Source organism: Helicoverpa armigera, chromosome 1, assembly GCF_030705265.1.
Source record: "Helicoverpa armigera isolate CAAS_96S chromosome 1, ASM3070526v1, whole genome shotgun sequence".
NCBI lineage: Eukaryota > Metazoa > Arthropoda > Insecta > Lepidoptera > Noctuidae > Helicoverpa > Helicoverpa armigera.
The window spans coordinates 1,993,972-2,015,094 of NC_087120.1; the positions used below are offsets into that span (position 1 = coordinate 1,993,972).

At 36.2% G+C, this 21,123-nt stretch overlaps 1 protein-coding gene across 5 annotated transcripts in view; it reads left to right on the forward strand.

The window, feature by feature from the left end:
- The window catches only part of Glut1 (Glucose transporter 1), a 115,493-nt gene that overhangs the window by 48,299 nt on the left and 46,071 nt on the right, over positions 1–21,123 (forward strand). Inside the window, exon 1 of one of the 5 annotated variants that reach the window (XM_049836784.2) lies at positions 12,540–12,672. The exons of the other annotated variants lie outside the window; for them this stretch is intronic. The gene's annotated coding sequence lies outside the window, so the exon portion shown is untranslated. Of the gene's footprint in view, positions 1–12,539; positions 12,673–21,123 lie in introns of those variants that run through there. 5 annotated transcript variants of the gene reach the window in all.

The following is a 21,123-nucleotide window of genomic DNA, read 5'->3' on the forward strand; positions in this document are numbered from 1 at the left end:
AGTTTGATTTCTGATGCAGATAATTATTCAATGTAACACTCGTGTTGTATTGCTCAGTTTGTATGAAAAAATCTTTGCTCTTTTTAAAAGGAAGTTGGACACAAAAGACATGTTTGTTCACAACTTTCGCAACTTTTAACTTACTTTGACAAATAAAAACATGACTCATAATTCGCTGTTCTATTTTTGAAACAAAACCATGACGCCAAAAGGTACTTCTAAGTAGGAAAAACAATGAACGGGAAAATGAAATTCTGGAAAGTTTGTAACACTCAAAAGGCTTACAATATACTCAGAAGCTTCATTTTGAAATGAGTTTAAAATCACTGAACAGAATTATTCCTGCTAAAGTCTGAAACCTGCTTTAATAATTCCTCATGAGATGCTCAACTATTGCTGAAAACTGTACAGAAATCCATAGAATACTTATAGTTAGAGCTACCGCACACTGCAAACATTTAGTCGGCCGTCAGTTCGTTTAGGCTCATAAATCAGTATAAAGATGAATGTTAGTACGCACATTAGAAAGATCAGGTGTTTAGCCGGTGTAAGACCAACTGAAAATAATATTTACATTAATTTTAAAAACTAAAAATAAACTTATATATACAAGATTAGATTTGAATTATGATTTCCCTTGAAATAAAAATTGTAAGCAATCGGGACAACTGTCGACCAACTTCGTAGTTAGCAGTGTGCGGGTACTCAACATGTACGAGTGAAAATCGTGTTCGAAACATTAAAGCAATTCGCGATATCGTGTACCACTGTATTTGTTCCAATAGAATAAATTATAGAGCTTAATAACCTTGTTACCTACAACATGCTGGGTAGTTGTTATATCTAATAATCAGTGTTGCCATCCTTCAAGGCGGATTAGCCGCGGTCGTTACCTAAGGCCTTTGCTACACCTGCACCGCTTGCTATTGATGGCAACACTGGGGTAATTTATGATGTGATAGTTATAACAGGTGGTTTAAAAGTGCACGTAGAGAAAAACAAGTTTTAGATACGATTAAATGTTTTCACCCTATTAGTAAGCCCAGTAAATGAGAGAAAAAGTGAAATTAATTTATTAATTAAATAATGTATATTTTAGAATTTCCCCGAAATTCTTAACTTAACTTAAAAATGTAACCTATTCCGACGCAGTGTTTAATATTGGAATTTAGCCACGTGGTATAAATTTTAATTAATTCCTCCACACATATTTATCCGCAAAATAACTTATCTACAAAACAACAATTTTTCGAAATAAATATATCTAACACCATTTTACAAATTGATCCGAATGACCGCCAACCGCGAATTCCGTTCTCGTGCATTTTTAGTGCGAAATCCGTAACGATCATTTGCTGAGTGTACTATCGAGGTCGGCCCGAGGTTAGAGCTGCACATACTATAATAAACTGTTAACCTTACATTAACCTATTTTCGTACGAAGCAGCTCAATACAACCGTTTTGTGTACATAAATGCCCCACTTACGGGCATCGGGTTAGGTCACTATAAGAACACAGCAGACTAAAAAGTCGCCCGACTGTCGATAAAAAATGTTTTATCATAGTCGTTAATTCTAAAACAATAGAAATTGCATACAATGGGTTTAAGTAATTATTATTATCTTGTATGTCTCTACCAGACCTCGGGACTACAGAGTCCCGGATTTTTGGGAGGCGAACGTGGGGCCGAAGCCAACACGCTGAAGCCCTTTTGAGACAACTTTAATGAAATGGTGACACAAAACCGACGATTATCCCTGTATACACTATAGAAATGTACCCAAGGACAATCCCCGGTTCTGGGCTAAACTATTGCTAACTATGGATGAAAACTACTTGGGCTATTGTGATGGGATGCTAATGGACTAGGAATGGGGAAACTACGGGAACTATGGCACCTGCCGATAACAATGTAATAAATACACGTAAAAATGGCAGGTGGAGACTCGCCAACTCACTTACTGGGCCCCCGGGAATCAGTCACTGAAAAGCAACAAGAGGGCAACAGGTACATGAGCGGCTGAGAAGGGTGAGGATACCTCGGCGGACTTTAAACGCAGATCACGCGCTCCCTGTGGGTCCAGCATCACCGGCCCACTCGCCACTTACCACGAGGCACCTACCCTCCGAGCATTGCTCTAGCGACTCCACTCTGACCGGCCGGTGAAGGCAAGCCAAGAGGCGGGAGACCTATCCCCCGTCATGCTTCACTCCGGCAAGCCGGAGATGGGGGACAGTATACTCTCCCTGGAGCACTCGGATATATAGCCCCGCGGGGTCGCTACTCCCCGTCATCCGCCTCAGATGCCCTGCGGGGCTTATTATTATTATTACTAGCCTATAATGTCCCACTGCTGGGCAAAGGCCTCCCCATCTCGCTTCCACACTTCCTTTAACAAGGTTTAAGTAAACCTTGATTAAAATTAAAGTTTTCAGTCGGCCTGATACGGGCCAAATACCTCTTCATACTGATTTATACCCAAACAAACTATCGGCCGACTAAAAGTATGCAATGTGTGGGTGCTGTTGGAACGGAAAATTTACCGTAGTTGGAAGTAATAGAGTACCGAATACCGATAGTGATTGGTGGTCATCGATTTGTAAGTAGCGCAATCAGAGATTATGCCATTACTGAAACTGTTTCAATATAGAGATTCTTTGAACTCCCCTTTCATTTTACGCAGCGCGTCTGAATGTATTATTGTTATATAGAAACCTGGTACTAGAACATACTGAACTTATTTTAAACTTGGCCTAGCAAAGCTTTCTCTCCACCGCCTACATCGCCATTGTACTTTATGTGCAAGAAGTAGTAGATAAATTATAAATTATAACCAGTATTATTAGGGATATTGGATTGCCCGGGTAACTGGGTTGAGGAGGTCAGATAGGCAGTTGCTCCTTGTAAAACACTGGCACTTAGCTGCCATCTGGTGTGAATGAACGATTACATAGGCAGAAATAGATGCAGCAATAAACATTATTGGTTGTAACAACAACTCCTATTTGAACTTTTTGTTTCAAGCGAGTTATAAAATAGTGCAAACAGAACTCAACCCAGTTTGGCTTGTAAAAGTTTAAGCCACTCGATAGCCTAGTACCTATCGAAAAATTATTTCGTGAACACGGAATCACGTAGCAAAATCGAAGGTTGGCTTTCAGAATGTATAGGTGCACTTCAGAACGCAGAGTTTTCAAAACAGCCTGTTACTTCTCATAAAATAGTGATATCAAGTGCAATAAAATACTTTTTAGGGTTCCGTATACAAAGGGTAAAACGGTACCCTATTGTTTTCGCTCCTCTGATCGTCCATCCGTATAGCTGAATCTGTATTTCTGTTGCCGCTTAACAAAAATAATAGAATAAAATAAATATTTTGGGGGGCTCCCATACAACAAACGTGTTTTTTTGCTAATTTCAAATAATGGTACGGAACCCTTCGTGCGCGAGTCCGACTCGCACTTGGCCGGTTTTTTTTACAAACTATAAAATGAAAAAAGGCATGCCTAACATAAAATTCTGGATTGCTATCCAGACTACTAGCTTAATTTAATAAAAAAAAAATAAGTAAGAATAAACAAGAATGCAATATCATATAGGTATGGGTAAAGAAAAACTCTGGCTATTAAAATTTAATGATTGCACATCGTACATGGCAGTTCGAATTACATCTATAGCATTTTGAATCGGCTCTACTGGGTGTTTTTTTTGCCAAAGAATACAGCTATGGTTATTCGGTGGCTATGTGATCAATATCAAGTCTTACCGCAGTATCTTTCTATTTATTAGAAATCCAAGAATAAAATGACAATGTCGTTAAGATATTCAGAAGTCTGACTCTATTGCCCAGTTAACTACGTAGCTTAGAAAGTTTAGGCAGTGTCAGTGTGGTTAGAAGTGAATCCAAAATAAAATGAAAAAATTAAATTAATTCACACTATTGAGCCACAAATTAAGCGTAGCCTGTATTTTGAGGCTAATTATTCTATAGAATTAGATAAGAAAACAAAAATCAATAAAACGATTTCGATAAACATAAAAAAAGAAAAGTGTAAGTTTTGTTTGTATGTGGGTGTGGAACATACATACTTGGGAAAATGCTGGATGATAATTTTTATGGCAAGAGGTATGGGGTGCTCACCTTGAACGCCCGTGTATCATTGCAAACATATTTGGTTATTCCCACCAAAGGTTGCCAACTACTTATGTTGATTCCCATCACTGCAAACTAACATTTACCTACTCTTATTTGCAACAGTTTTATTTGAATTCAAAAGCAAGCAGGTATCAATACTTCCCGGAATAAGGTACATATTTAATATTATTTGTATTGTAAAAGTTTGTTTTAATTTAACTAGGTAATTTGTTGAGTATTTGTTCCGAAGTTTGCAATGATCAAGTGTTTTTTATCATTTTATTTACTACTCGGTGTTACCCGCGTCTCGAGAGAAAACCCGCACTCGTAAGTTGCCTCTGTGCTTTCTAAAGTTCTTTTGAATTCTTTAACTAAACTATTCATGTACAGACATTTAGATTGGTTAATTGGAAACAAAGTGTACATTCATAATTCTATCAGTTTGATACTTTAAATTTGTTTGTACAAATATCTGCAAAAATGTGTGCTGTGATGTTAGTGCAGACTTGTGATTAGCTTACTTTTGTATGCACGATTTGTTGCGCAGATAAAATTCTATGAGCCTGTGTGAAGTTGGTATCGTGTGGACCCACCATAAGTACGGATTCATTACAAAAACAAACAAAAACAGAATAACTATTCTTAGAAAAGTTAACAAGCCCTTTAGTTGAATGACAGCGCATTAAATATTAATTAAAAGGAATGCCTTATTGCATGACAAATCAGATGCTACTTAGCACATGTGTTTTCCCACAATTATGTCATTTCCAAACGTCAGTTTTCCAAGGTAAATGTCAGTTTTCAATGGCAGCTGTGATTGCAGGTCTGACAGGCGACTTACAAGAAATCCATATATTCTTGGACTAAAGTCAATGTTATTTCCTACCATTTAATACTTTATTAAACTGACCTACTTAATAATATGTTTACAAAATGCGGTTAAAAAAATAAAACCTTTAAAAGTTTTCCGAAAATCTATAATCTAATATCGAGCTTGATGCATTTCCCTCACGTTTTTTGGCGACACGGATATTTTTTCGAGTTTAAAATTTCATGTGACATAATCTAACTACGCTAAACTATTTTGCCAGACCGTGTTAGTCCTGAAAATATCGTAACCAGATAAAAAATACGGATTGGTATATTTTGTATTTTATGAGAGTAAATAAATATACACGAAAAGTTTGTGATTAGTCGCAAAATCAGTATGAACGAAATCAAAATAACGTCAAACATCTCGTATTATCTTTATAGAGAACCATAACAAGTTACCTTCACTGGTTTCCAGAAACAAAACTACTCTACGGATCAATCAAACGTCACCTAACATCAAGCACTGTTAATTAATGTAGATCTTCAAGCAAAGTTTTTGGCTTTTCAATGCTAAGAAGCTGCAAAACAGAACCCTATTCTGTTAGCTTCTGACCTGCGTAATACCTGTACGTTCGTTAGCCTAGTTAATAAACAGCTTAACATCTCCTCAGTTCATACAACCTGCACAGGCTTCCGCAGACTTAGTAACAACGTATTGAAAACTCTGGCAAAGCGTGTTCGGTTCTGCAAACGCAATAAATTCAGTCCGCAACTCTGCAAGCAAAGTTTCTTAGCTAATACCCTTTGGAGCTGGAATTATTTAAGCCCTGTGCCAACCGCCCCGTGTTATTGCAACACATTTCGGTTTAAGTCCTCGGTTGAAGTTAAAATTGAGTAATAGTTGAGCTGCTTGTGAGGGATCTCATACAGGGAAGCACACACACACACCCACATCTATTTTGCAGTAACATCCCTGTACGGAAAGAACGGGTCTATTATACCGACACACAGGATATGAACTCTGTTAAACTCCTTAAAACATATCAGCAATTCTTACAAACTACGAACCAGTTTTTCGAAAACAAAGCGACACCACGGAGAGAGACAAATGAATAATAAATCACGGGAGCAAATTCCTACAGTAAAATTGTGTGCGCCGCTCAAAGTCGCGTCTTGAATCAAAGCGCGTTATATCACACAATGCACAAGAACTCGTCTCGTTAGCCGAACAAAGGAGGAATACGTACATATGACAAACGGAGACGCGGCAATATTATGCAAACTTCATGAGCCATTCGCAGGCGTTGCATACAGACGCATCAATGTGTGAACTTTTATTCATACATCTGATTGTAGGTACGTTATACATGCTCCAGTACTGCTCGAATATCTGTGTCGTTTATTTTGGATTACTGGTGTCAATCATAAAGCAAAATTATTTCCTGTAACTGTGATTCGTACACAAAATGGTTTCTTGGCCATCTGACTAACAATGCTAGTTTTTGTATCTTGGATTTAACTGATTGACAATAATTGATGGGTAAAAGACTTTAAAACGAAATCTCCAATCCGCTTTACGAAGGGTGGTGATTAACATTCATTTCTTTTCTACATGTGTGTGTATTGTGTCAACAAGCATAGTGATTATATCGAAACTCTTAACTAAAACAAGCCGTTTGACAGCGGGCTATTAAAATATCTGCCGCCTTTCATTTGACGGTGGGACTGTATAATTTGTTGCGCCAGGAAATATTAATATAACACTGTAACAGGTTGTTCTGACACCTGTTACTTTAGTCTGATCTTCGATAATAAACTTGATTGATACATAGGTATTTTACTTTTTACGTAAGACCACACTGCAAACTTTTGGTCGACCTTCGTTTGTTTGGGCTCATAAATCAGTATGAAAACTTAAATTAAATTCACGATTTTCTTTAAAAAAATCTACCGTGCGTCATGCTAACTGTCCGCCGATTGTTTAGTCGACAGTCCTAATGGAAACTTAAGTAGAATACTCAGTACAGATTTTTTTCAATTTGTAGCATGTTCAACAACAAAACCCTGCACAATACTTTTCCTTAACGAACAGAATTTCATACTCGTGACCCACTACAAAACTTACATTCGATTCTTACAATCACTACAGATAATAAGCTCGAAAGAACAAAACTTTATTTCTTGTTTTTCTATAATTTCCCAAGCGAACGATACTCATACAAGGCATTGCTTGTTAGGAGAATTCAAACAATGCACCAACAATTCTATTGATTCTTATAACAAAACAATATTCTGAAGGAATTCTATTGCCGACTTGTGAAGCCAATTTGCTTTAAAAGAAAATATGATAGTACTTGTAACCTCTTCACAACGACTGAGCATGAAGTCCATGATTTTTTACCTTCGCAGAAATGTATTGTTTGTGGATGTACGTGTGCTTGACTCCTGTAATAAGCCACTTGAATATTGCTAGCCATGAATCTGTGACGTAGGTACCTCTCCGTCAAGAAAAACTTGGGTAATTTGCCCTGTAGATAGGCTTCGGATGATTTACCTATGCTCAGCTACTGAATATAATACGATATATCTGAACATCTCTTTATTCTGACATTACAATGATAATCAATATTGTTTGCTTTGAAAGTTTCAGTGAAGTAAAGGTCGAAACGTATGCATGCAGCAATTTACTGGCCAAGTATAGCGATCGCCTTGGTGGTGCAAATAATCTCAACTTGCTCTTCGTACTATAAATTCTTCGTATATTTTTCTGCTTTCGATATCAGTCGTTCTCAATAAGCCAAAGCAGTCGGAAAACTCGCCCGCTACACGATAGCATTCAATTTTCCACCCGTTTGCGAAGACGGGGAATATTCTCACAAATATTTCACAGTTGAGATATCCCGGCGCGTGACGTGGGGCGCTCTATTAGACGCACGACCTGCACACATCCGACCCAGTCACTGCATTCTAGTAGAATGTGTGAACCTATTGAAATACCAGTAAGATCGGCTCGACAATATTCTGCATATTCCATTTTATTGAGCTATCTTTAGCATTTGTTGTTCGTATATAGGTGAAGAGTTCTTATGCTTTGAGATAAAATTCAAATAGTTTGCGAGGCAAAGAGAATTAAAATATGACAGTACATATCACTTTTCATGACTAAATTATTCATTAGGAATTTATCCATACAACATTATCAATACCATCTGTTTAAATTGTTCTCACTTGCGAATGGTCACTGTTTCAGCTACGATATTATTTACCGCAAAAGTATTTTTAATAAACGGATCATCCCGCACGGTAACGTGCACGTTAAAAGCTAAGCTGAAATACGTGGAATTCAAAAACAATAAAGCACATATTTTGACTAACATATTCCATAAGTACTTTTCCCGGAAAACCATCAATTTTCAGCAGCATTTTACTGCAGTATTTTTTATTTTTATTTTTCGTAGAAATATTATTAAAAACCGCACTCGTTCAGCAACATTTTGGATAAACATTTCAATATTTTGATATTGAACAATGTTGTGTAAACGGCCTGGGTTAATCCGTTTATGTAATGAAATATGGTTGAATGAACATGAACGGGGCGAAGCTCGCCACCTCCGCGTTATTATTATATGAATACTTAATTGCTTGCACCTCCCGCGGGGAGATGCATCGGCTGATCTCTAACTAACGGTGATGCAATACCTATGGTGAATGAAAACAACTAATTAGTCTGTCTTTTAATATTTTTAATTTGCAAATAAATAACAAAGAATAACAATAATAAAAGTAACACGTTTTGTTACTTTTAGATAAAAATACTTAGTTCTTGGAAAATAAAGGTCAGAAAATCTACCTTTATTTTCATTTAATTTTTAATAATAATAGTCTATCTCTTCTTTACCGTGAACGCACTTTACATTAGACTGCAACAAATATCTAAACAGACAAACATTCACAAAGTTATTGCGTTTTCTATATACTAAGGCTCGGAAAACCTTTTTATTACCGCGCTAAACAACTGCGGTGGACGATCTATAGATGCATTCCACACACGGAAAATAAACTTCACAGGTTCATCGACTAAAAAACAATGGCTTATGTTTAACTGATCACCAGATATAGTAACAAATAGCAGACAAAAATAGTAAATGATCACCAAAATGAAACTCGCATTTTAATGTAAAACTACAACCAAAGTTTTAACACTTTGCTATCCTATTTAAGTGAAATTACTCCAAAATAAGTCATGCGTAAGCCAAAAATAGTAAATGATCACCAAAATTAAACCACCATTTTAAAGTAAGATTACAACCAAAGTTTTTAAATTCTGCTATCCTATTTAAGCAAAATGAGTCCAAATAAATCATTGTTATCCCAAAAGTAGTAAATGATCACCAAAAGTAGTAAATGATCACCAAAAGTAGTAAATGATCATCAATATTATACCAGCGTTTTAATATAAAATGATAATCAAAGTTTTTACATCTTGCTATCCTGTTTAAGTAAACTGACTCCAAAAAAATCAGTTCGGCCTGATATAATAATTGTAATAACATTATGGGGACCCTTTTCCTGCACTAGGGTGGAAAATTGTCTATTGCATGCCTCTAAACAGTGCGATAAGAGTGTGTTTTCGAGGGAGTGTATTGAGAAACACATTCTTCTTCTTCTTTCTCCTGCCCTGTTCCTAATTTTACTTGGGGTCGGCGCAATATGTCATTTTCTTCCATTTTCCCCTGTCACTCGTCATACTGACACTCACGCATGCATTGCAAGCCGGACACATAACTTAATATGGCATCATAATACTTTATTTGGTAATAAGCCTACATTTTATGGCAATCACAATGACTTATTTAGGCAAAAATAATACATTAATTTGGTCGTCAAGAGTTGGTGATCATTTACTAAATTTGGTGGTCGAATACAATTTAAAGTGAAGTCGTGACTAAAATAGCTGGTACTATTACATTTTTAGACTTTATTTTTCTGGTGTTCAGTAGATATTTCTGGTTACAAAACTAAGGGTATCAAAGCATTTTATGGTGGTCATTATATTTGTTCCCAAAAACAATTTATCACCATGGATTTCGAAAATAAAATCAAAAAAGATTTCTTATTTTTTGGCTATTAGGCACCTAACAATTTGTTGTTTTTAGCACTACGCATAAGTGGTCAGACAAAAGTTTATGATTTATAAATCACGCAGTAAATAATATAGTCTATACTAATATAACGAAGAGAAAATACTTTTGCTGATTTTGAAAAATTCTTTCACTGTTGTAAAGCTACATTGTCGCCAAGTAACAAACGAGTGGTCTACATTTTATCCGTGCAGAGGAAGTAGTTCCCTAGTAAAACTGTGGAAAAGCAGCTTGTTACATAAAGTCTTCGTTAGGAAGATATTACACATTGATTTTGAATTATACAAATACACATACTAAGCTGACGTGAGATTATTCTGCATTTGATCTCAAGTTCTAAATGTTTGAATGCAGGAACTGTTTGTTAGATTATCGCGTGTCTAAGCTCACTGTACCCACATATATAGAAGCATTTGAGTGTAAGCTCACTGTACGTACATAAGTCGAAGCATTATGCTGCATCAAACTCCATCAAAACGTGGCGTAATCCCAATAGCTACCTCGCGTTCAAATATTCTCGGAAACGATTTGCCCGTATTACGTGATTGAGTAGCAAATATAATTTGGTAAGCTTGCAATTACGGAGTTCCTTTTCCCAAATATGTTGGGGCCGGCTTCCAGTCTAACTGGATGCAGCTGAGTATCACAGTTCTATAAGGAGAGTCTGCCTATCTGATCTCCTCAACTCAGTTACCCGGGCAACCCTGAACCCAATACCCCTTGGTAATACTGGTTGTCAGACTGATTACCGAGTACCGACTGCCAAAGATGTTCAAATAACAGCCGGGATTTACAGTTTATCGTGCCATCCAAAACACGGTATTTCCGTAACGTTGCAATTACTGAGTTACGGGTATATGTGGCCTAAAATGCCAGTGGGGCAGGTAATGAGTTCGGGTATGAACCCTCGCTTCCGACAGATTGTTTAATGAAGACCTGTTAGCTAGCTTATCACGGCATGTTAATATCTAGGTCTCTAGTTAGCCCTAGTACTAAATAATTTTAACTAAGCTTTAAACCAATGAAAATTATTATTTATATTATATTGAGCTTCGTTGCGTATGTGTTGTCGACTGTGAGCAGCTTTTTTAGTACATGTTATTTATAAAAAAAAATTATTCTAAAATTCTAAAATTTCTTATGCTACCGGGTTAGTGAAAAAAAATCAATTATACAAAGGTTGTACACACTCCAATCTGTAACGATGCCTGCGTCCATCAGTTTGAAGTATCCGGCCAATTTATAAAGAAAAAATAAAATAAAAACATTCCATTTTCAAATGGCTCAAGTGGTAAACTAACCAACCAGCTACCATCTTCTGGTGCAGTTGACAGTCCTGTCAGTATAAAAAATTGACAGCTGTCAACTGCACAAAAGATTCGGCACCGCTATAGATCTCATGTTTTTCTTGCGTCGTCAGGCGTAAGGAAATTGGTCTTCGTGCAGAGAACTTGGTTCCACTAACTCATTCAAGATGCAACTAACAGGTTGTGCTAAATGTTTACACAAGTGCGAAGTTTCTGCCAAACTGTGAGTCACGTCACACATTACGAATGACAACGAACGTCGGCGGAATTGTTGAAACTTGTTCCAATTACGTAAGTTGTATCGTCTTATGGAAATTTTAGGTTAACTGTTTGCCGTTTTGGAACGTACCAAGTTATGTATGTACATTAGTAAAGAAATTAATTATTGAAAATATGACTAGGTACTGTTACTACCTTACATTGCAACGAATGTGTCGCAGCAATATAAAAAAATGCATTTGTATCGTTATTAAATAAAGCAGGCAATTGTCACCGGACGCGGATTGTATCTCCGTGCGGTTTGCAACTAAGGCTGACCACACATTGACTATCGTTAGAACAACTAATAAACTGCGGTCGTCGTACACTGGTCGCGAACCAACTATTTCTAGCTTTATATTCTACTTTTATAGGCGAGATAACGAAAGTACTGCTTGACTAGCAGTGAACTGATCTGAACGAGCTTAAACGGTGTTATTTTATTTATTGATTCATGTAGATTTTAGGATAAAACTTTTTGGCAGATGGTTTTGTTAAGCTGTTCTTCAATACACGAGATCAATAATTTTATGGACCCATGCGCACATTAGCAGTTGCATCTATTGCAAAAAAATTTTAATGCAGAATATAAAAAAAAACGGAAAGACGTAAATATATTATTTATTTTGCTCCTATAAAATATGAAAAGAGTAATTAGGAGTATACCCGATTTAAAAAAAAAAACTGGCTATGGCTGAACAGATTTTAATGATGTCCCGTTGCACTTGTACTCCGAAACAAAACTTCTCACAAAGCATAAATCGAAAGGTATTAAAATCAGATTCAGATGGGTAGCGGGTGATGGGTAAAGTTGGGCCGAGGTACGCATGCGCGGGCTGGCCAGGGCTTCCAAAGTGGAACGGTGAACGGTCCGCATTCGCTTCGGGTCTCGGGCTCTGGACGGCGACTGAAGCCGCTGTCGATCGCGTCTACCTGCTCATTCCGCCGCGAAAATTTCTAAGTGATTGTCGATCAAGTGTCGGTCATTTCGTTCATTCATTGTTCTTTGCTGCAATGTGAGTACTTTTTATTATTTATAGTTCCAATTATAAAAGAGAATAGAAATGAAAAAGTTGATTTTTTTCGTGTTTAGACTTTATCAACTTGACTTTGAAAATATTATTGAAATTCTGTTCATTCTCTTTTTGATATTTACTAATGTAGGTTTGTTTACTATGAGTGTAAGTCAAAGAATAATGATTTGCCTTTATCTTATTTTGGGTAACGTTAATTGATGATTAACCAAGTGTTGTATTTTTTTATAAAAATTCAATTCAAATAGCATAGTGCACGAAAAGAGACCGAAAGTTATAAAATATATGAGGTTCATAAGTTTTAAATTCCAAAGCAACGTTAAATAGCGAGAGAACCTCTTCAGAACTTCTCAATTATTAATGAGCTTAGTAGAACTTTATTTTTGGAAAACTTTTTATTTTCCCAATTTATAGTATTAACAGTAATACGAAGTTGTTGTGTATCTTTGTTTTGTGAAGTTATTTCGCAGTTCACGGAATGCAACAGTTTTTCAATTCCGTTTCAAAATATTGACTGAAAACTGAGTAATTGAAATATGATAAAATGTATGAAATAAAACCTGCGGTTATAGGCTAGGTACCGCGAAAAATTATTTCGTGGTTAATATTTCGCAGTAAGTCGGATAACGTAGTTTATAAATCGTTCGTGTTTTTCAAATTATTAATACAAGAGTATTAAGTTTTATTTGACTTTGTGAACGGTATTATTGCAAATTAACTATCGACGTATTAAAATTGTTAATTACGCTTAATGAGGTATTAATATTTTACAATGTTACATACTATAATTTTCATTTTCATTGTAAATTTGTTATCTTTAAGTACTTTGCTGTAATAATGTTTATATTAAATAATTTTATAGGCTTTTTTTTGGGAAATTATAAGTCTAGCCACAAAATTATTTATTGGACACATGATTGAACTTCTAATTTTATAACTAAGCAACGGGGAAATGGCATAGCCTCTAATAAACTAATTCGTCTTTTTTACAACGCCAACTAAATATTCTATAGAAAGCTTCAAGTAAAGGTCATCAATTATTGTGACTTGTTCTTCTTATTTATACTTTGTCATCTAATTTACTAACTCGGCCTCGTTTTTATTATGTTGCCATTTGTAACCTTCAATTTAAAAACATTGTATTAAAAATTGAAGTTAGTGACGAAAACGAATCGCTGCAAAACCGACTCCACGTAGTCTTGTCTGTCCTACCCCTAGAGTGCAATTCAAAACCGAGTAGGCGCGGAGGTAGTTTTAACGCTCGCCGCCGCGGCTGAGGCGCAAGTCGAAGCTGCGGTGGTGAACGTGAAAACCATCAGCGACGATAAGCTCGATGGGACCGCCGGAGCCCCGTACCGCCGGAGCCGTGACAGAAGCCATGCTTGCTGCAGCTTATTGCTTGCTTACATTTTAAGATGAGATGAAGAGATTCAGCAGACCCCAGTGAGTTTAAGTCACTAATAGTCTGACACTCCCTCACGCTGCTTACAAACAGCGGGAGTCATTTCATGATTTATCATAAAAATCTCGGTAATAACTTGGGTCATTTTTAAGAATTAGTCAGTAGTAAGTGGGTTATACCATATTTATTACTTTGACTAGCTATTATGAGTAATATCCAGATAAACTAATTAATTTATAACATTGTCTAGTCAATTTGGGTATTATATATAGTTACCAGTCTTTATGTATAGGTAATATCTATTTAATTGCTGTAACATGCATGTAACTAATGTCGTTTATCAGTTGTGTTAGCACCCATAACACAAGTTAATGAATAACTTACCATAAGGCTAGCCGATAGTGTGCAAAAAAAGTCCCGATATTAATGATTGATATTTTATTTAAAGTTCTACTGACCTAATCACCTGTTTAGATACAGTTTCATATTTCACATAACTTTTCATGAAATACGTAGCCGTGAAATATTTCAGGGAAAATTTTAATACGCAGTTTCAATGTTATATGCAGTTTGTGGAACTAACTGAGAACCTGGGTGGGACGTAGTTACCTCGTGTGCCCCGGTTAATTAGTGCGTCTAAAATTAACTGGCGGCAAAGTTGTTACGACTATTTTGGTCAGAGCTCTCTCATTCGATGTATCCCACATGGTGGTGGGGTCAACTTTCCTGATTTTGCTTCTTCTTGCTTTCGCTCTATCTAGGTTATCACCATGGAATACCATGATCTGCCTAGCCTTTTCTATATGTTGCGGTCGGCTTCAAGTATAGTACCAATATTTTACATAGAGACCCGGGTAACCCTGGGTACCCATTGATGAGACTGGTTGTCAGAGTACCCGTAACGATATTGTACCCACGTAATGTTACGTTCTCCATAACAATTAACGACTGCTACATATTTAATGACTTTTTAAAAGAATATTGAAATAATGGCCATACAACGTACTAAAAAAATGGGTTGCAAGTACGTAAGTCCTATATTGTCATCCGGGATTGAATTGGAACATACCCGAATCGTTTTTCAGCTTTTCTATGGCATTCCGAAGGCTTTGTAGCCTGAAACCTTTTGTTTAATTCAATATCGAACTACATACAAGAATTTTATTTAGTTCCATTCATAGGTGCACTACAATACGCGTCAGTTATTTGTTTAATTAAAACGTAACATTCATGGTTTTTTTAGAACTCGTAGTCCACAGAGAAAAAGTCGTGGTGGCCTAGTAGGCAAAAAAAGAGGCCCAGAAAATAATTTCGGAGCCTTACAAACAAATAAAAATTCCTGTTCATTACATTAGTATAGTAGACTACGTAGATATTTTTAGATAGATAGGTAGGTCCATATTGTAAAGGGCTTAGCAGCCAGACGCTTGTAGGTGTAAAATCAGCCTATTTAGACCTGATAAACAAATTAAGTTTTATTTTTATAAAAATAAGCAGCTTATGGCGTCCACGCGTTTTGAATAAAACCTACACACCGTTAGACGCTCGTAGAAAGCAAATACTTATTAAAATAATTATTTTTACCATAACGAGCTTATTCCTGAAAAACTCTTACGGCCAGTTTCTTCATCAAAAGTAAAAGTTAAAGTAATGTCTAAAGTAAAAGTAACGGTCAAATTCGTTTTTTCAAGGCTAAAGTGACAGCAAAACTAATAGAAAATAGTTATTTGTTATACAAGAGTGCAAAGTTGATTTTTAACCGCGAGCTCAATTTTGATGACCGAGCAAGCGAAGGATTCTAAAATTGAAACACTCGCTACGCTCGTGTTTCAATAATTAGAATCCTGAGCGATAGCGAGGGAATCAAAAGAGCACAAGGTGAAAAATCTTTGCACTCGAGTGCAACACGTAACTTTTCATCCCACCTCATCGAGGAAATTACTGAAACAAAATGGCGCGCACATATGAGTGTCAAATTAAAAAGATGTACCTATTAAAGTTCATTTATTTGAAAACTCAGTTTAAAAATGAAACGAGGTTAAAAATGTATGTAAAAACAATAATAAAAAATACTTAATTAATTAAATAATTATTTTAAGCAGTATTTTATTTGTTTAATATGTATTTGTATGAAAAGTCTTATCAAGATTGTCACAAATGGAGTATTGCACACGATGTTCTAAATTCAAATCACTTTGCCGCTCTAGAGGATAAAAACGGCTTTTGCGCTCAGATATCAAAGGGTAAAACTACTCTTTCCGAGATGGTGGGATGAAAATTGAATTTGACCGTTACTTTTACTTTAGACATTACTTTGACTTTTACTTTGGCTTTAACTTTTGATGAAGAAACTGGCTGTTATTAATTATGCAAAATTATTACTAAAGGTCGCGGCACACATGAACGGCACATTACGCCGAAGCTGTCATACTACATTGACGTTATAAAATGTTTTATATGAGACTCGACTTACGAGAAAAAAATCTGTCATTGAACATCCTTGGCAGTTGTTACGGGTAGTCAAAACCCTGTAAGTCTGACATCAGTTTAACCAAGGGGTATTGGGTGTCCAAGTAAGTGGGTTGAAGAGGTCAGACAGGCAGTCGCTCCTTGTAAAACACTGGTACTCAGCTGCATCCGGTTAGACTGGAAGCCGACCCCAACGTAGTTGGGAAAAGGCTCAGGAGATGTTACGAGATACGATTTAACGGTCTAATTGAAATGCCAAGTCAATCGAACTGCGCCGTGCCGTGCTGTTCACGTATGCCATGGCCTTATAATTAAGGCGTGAGTAGAGCTGGTCAGATGGTGTGATAAAATTCGAGAATATGCGTTATATGCAGTCTGTTTTCAACCGCTTCCTTAGTGCCAACGAACATAAGAATTTCGAGAACAACCCTAGTTTGAAAAAAGTTGCCGGAGAGCGTATACTATATATATGCTCCCCGAAAACTTCTTTTTCTGAATACAAGTCAAAAATAATATTCAAATAAATAAATATCTGAATAAACCTTTGGGAAAAATGATAAAAATATAAAAGTCTACATTTTTAATGCCACGTTATATGCTTGATTTATACGTACCTACAGTATTCAGCGAAACGAAGTCATTATGACAGCCAGCAAGTCCAGCAATCCCATTCACTCTGATATGATTCCATGAAATTTAATTTTTGGATCCATACAGAAATGCAACTGAAAACTGAAAACCGCCGAACAAAACGCCGCAATGAATAAGCCGTCGAACGATTGTTTTCAGTTGCTGAAAAACGGTTACTGAATAGCACGCCAACATCATTAGATGGCAGCGAAAATCGTGACGTCATAGAGCACCCGCACACTGCAAACTTTTAGTTGGTTGATAGTTTGTTTGCGCTCATTAATCTGTATGAAGATGAATGGTAGTACGCACGATTAAAAATAAACAGATAGCCTGTATCAGAGCAGCTGAAAACTTTGACAGGAATTGCCCTTTGTAAATAAAAATTGCCAACCATCGGGTCTACGTTTTAGACTGCAGCTTTTATTAAATGACGTCATTTGTAGGCGGTCTATGAGTTATTTATTTTTATTCATACTACTATACAAATTTTATAAATACCACCAAACAACCATATTGATACTAGTAGTAATACACTTTTAATATGTTTAAGCATCTCCTATATTGGGGTTGGTCCTCAGTTTTTAAAAGGTAATGGTACAAAAATGTTGATCGTACCGGGAATCGAACATGGGACCATAAGTTCGGCAGTCCGGCATGGTGACCACGCCATCAAGGTCGTCAAAAACATTGAGTATTGTTAAAGACACCTGCAATCAAATTAACGTCCATCTGGTTGGTGAAGTAAACAAGCGATTCCTTTCCAGCTGTATGCAAAACTGTATTTTGTAAAGGACAATGCTACATTCGCATATCATTTGAAATTGTTTCAAATTAACGTGAAAGAAATATTGCCTTCAAAGCTTCGTGATAACTTAATAAGCTTAAACGCTTTGAACTAAAAATATATCGAACGTTCGACAAATATTTTGCTTCAATATTTTTTTCCTTGTGAAGATGGAATATTTTATTACCATATGGCTTCTATAATTAAGCTTTTTCGGATTCCTTTGTCAATACGTAAAAAAGTCTGTACTTATATTCTCGTAATTCTGTTGAAGCATTTCAAGGAAAAGTCTTAAATGTTTATTTTTATTAATTGGTTCAGAAAACCTTCATAATAACATGTGAAAGATTTCCTAGTACAAGTTTCAATGATTAAAAGAAAACAGTGTTTGTGCAATTAAGTAAAATTAAAATTATAGGAAACAATACTGAATTCAATAAGCAATTAGTTTAATTAAAAGTGTTTTAATGGAACAAACAATACAATATCCTCGAGCCGGATTAATTCAGTATATTTATGTATAAATAGCAGCTATTTCGAGAAATTCAGAAATAAATGTCAATTTTCGCTATTGTACGTGCACTAATCTGATGTTTACACGAACATACCGCCGGTGGGTGTACAAGGTATGTGTTTTGCGAATTAATCCCACGTTCGGATCCAGTAATAAATTTCCAGTAATGGTATCTAGTATACGTATTTATTTTTGCTATTTAAAGTTTTCTGATAATTTTATATTGCCGTAATTAATTGTATTCATTGTTGTATAGGAATTCATTAGTCAATTGGGTATAACTTGATACCTTGCACTTCACTTTAATGTTCTACCTATCCATGACATTTTTTGGTGAAAAATCATTGGGTGACCTCTCCCGCTGTTCGTAAGCTGCGTGAGGTAGTGGTAGACTCCCACTGACTAAAACCCACCATGTTCCTTCTTATGCCCTTTGCGTAAGACGGCCTCGGTTACTCTTTCGATCAATCCCGGAGCCTTAAACAAACACGAAAATGAACGTAAACTGACTTTATTCTTTGTGTATTGTTATAAAGAGTTATACCTTAGAGAGTATAGTTACCTAGAGTTATACGTGTGCAATAAAGATTAATCAAATTATTTAATCATCAAAAAACTTGACAATGTTTTATAGCACCACATTTGCAGAACTAAAATCCGCAATCAGATGATCCGATAGCTAATTAACGCTATCGAACATCGCGGCCAGGCATCTGATGAACAACGGACTAATTAAAAATTGTAATGAACTGAACTAGATTCATTAAATGATAATAAGGATTATATTATAATTGTTTGATTGCAGTTGGAAAGCACAAACGAATAGCTTTCATCCAGGAATGCTTTGTTATCTAAAATAAACGAAGCTACATTAACTTTCAGGAGTTCTGTAGTGCATTTTACAGCCAGTTTGTTAGCTCTTAATGCTTGCACACTGCAGACTTTTAGTCGGCCGATACTTTGTTAGGGGTCATAAATCAGTATAAAAATGAATGGTAGTACGCTCATCACAAAGCTCGGATATTTAGTCGGTATCAGACCGACTGAAATCTTTGACGGCAATGAAGATGTTATTAAAAAATATATTTGATAACCAGGTCAGCTGTCGGCCGACTGTTTAGTCTTCAGTATGCGGGTATTAATCCTTTATGATATAACTTCGATGGTTACCGGATTAAATCTCGGTTTTGCTAGACGCGCTATTACCATTTGCAAACTTGCTGTCTGAAATGCCGATTCCATGTAAACTGCATCCGTGGTTGAAAAGCGAATTTCGTGTACAACATTTTCTATGGACGTTATTTAAGCTGTGTTCTTCTGTCAGTGGTGTAATATGACATTTTCAGTTGGTTTTCATCATCATCCTCCGAGCCTTTTCCCAATCACGTTGGGGTCGGCTTCCAGTCTAACCGGAAGATATACTTTCTAAGTATATCTTAGACACCATTGACTGTGTTTCGGATGGCACGTTAAACTGTAGGTCCCGGCTGTCAGTGAACATCCTTGGCAGTCGTTACGGGTAGTCAGAAGCCAGAAAGTCTGACACCAGTCTAACCAAGGGGTATCGGGTTGCCCGGGTTACTGGGTTGAGGAGGTCAGATAGGCAGTCGCTTCTTGTTGGTTTTATGTAGGCACATTATTAACTGATCTATAAGTTAAGAGAACTTCTTAAAACGTGACGCTATTTAAAATTAATCCGTATTTAGCTCGAGAAGTCGAAGTACAGGACTATAAATATTTCTATATTCTACATGTCAGTGGATTTCCTTATAACGGTAGCAATTTGACATGACTCTTATGGGGCTCATGTCAAAATTCTATCTCGAGAAATCAAAACAACACATGTATAGAATATTCGAAACGCCCGTAAATGGTTTGTTATCCGCAGTTATCTACTTGATAAAGGACCTGCATTCGACATTCCTTTCTTACCGACATTGACGAGGTTGGTTATACTGAAACTTGTCTTTAATTAAAAACTGTCTGCATAGCGAAGTCGAGTACAATTCTAACAAGAATTCCACTATCCAGTGGCAATTGGAAACCATGCTTCGGACTCTCCCATATAAGTGTCTGACTGTGACAAATTGACCAATGTGGTTTAGAGTCTTATGCTATCAGAAACAAGGTTCAGAATGCTTTGGAAGTATCATTTTAATGTAGGTACAGTCTAGAAAGCTGGTCGATATGAACTTAATTTATATAATATTTTTTTATCATATCAAACAAGTAAATAATCCTCTTATAGTTCGAACAGCAAACTTAAGGATGTTCTGGGTAAATTAAGTGAGCCCCTTCAAATAAGCTGCAAAGTGATGCGGTACAGTTCTATGCCTATGTTGTAGTTGTAGTCGCGTGACTTACTTGACATTGTGGGTTGGATAATTTTTGAAAAAAATTCGGGTAATTTGATACTGTTTTAACCGACTTCAAAAAAAGAGGTTCTCAGTTTGACCTGCATGTTTGTATGTTTCTATGTTAGTGCGCGAATGAACGAATGTTTAATGTGTCTAAAGGGAAGGGACCTTTTGGAGAAGTTTTTAGGTATATTATTGAGTTTTAGGTAATAGTATCTCTTTAGATTATTGAAGATGCAGAAGGGTTTATTTAACATTACTTGACCGTTCCAAC